Below are 659 nucleotides of genomic sequence, written 5' to 3'. Positions count from 1 at the left end.
TAACACATTTGAATTATTAGTAATTTCTATAAAAATTTTGGTGGAGTGCCATCTGTATTTTGAATAGAACAGTTCTTCAAAAACCTGTAAAAAGTACTTCAAATATATTTCTCAATCTCAACTCTAACATTTAATCAACACAATATGTTTCTTAACATTTGTCAACTCAAATCCACAATAATTTTTCAGGGTTTTCAAAGGCTGAGATAAAAGAAATATATATTAAAATATTTACAAACCAAAATAATTTACAATTTATTTTACAACTTCAATGTACAATTTTAATTTGCAACTGCTCAAAACCAAGAACACTATATACATAAAGTGAACATACATTACAATACAAAATGCAAAATATGGTATACTTAATATAACTAAGGATCTCTCAATGAAGTACTAGCAGACTAGTCTGCTGCCCTGTCAGTCTGTCTACCTGCGACAGCAATGAAAAGCTATCGTTGAGCCAATGTCTCAGTGGTGCATAACATTAACCAAATACAACTTTAAATCACAAATCATAAGTCATATAAATAGTAGATACTTAAAACCATAGTTAAATTCAAAGACAATGAATGTCATAAAGAATTTAAACTCCATTTCACAATATCACAATAAATATCAATAAATCACACACACAGCTTAATCATGTTCCAAAGTTC

This window comes from Hevea brasiliensis, chromosome 1, assembly GCF_030052815.1.
Source record: "Hevea brasiliensis isolate MT/VB/25A 57/8 chromosome 1, ASM3005281v1, whole genome shotgun sequence".
In the NCBI taxonomy this organism is placed as follows: Eukaryota; Viridiplantae; Streptophyta; class Magnoliopsida; order Malpighiales; family Euphorbiaceae; genus Hevea; species Hevea brasiliensis.
This window is presented reverse-complemented; position numbering follows the sequence as displayed.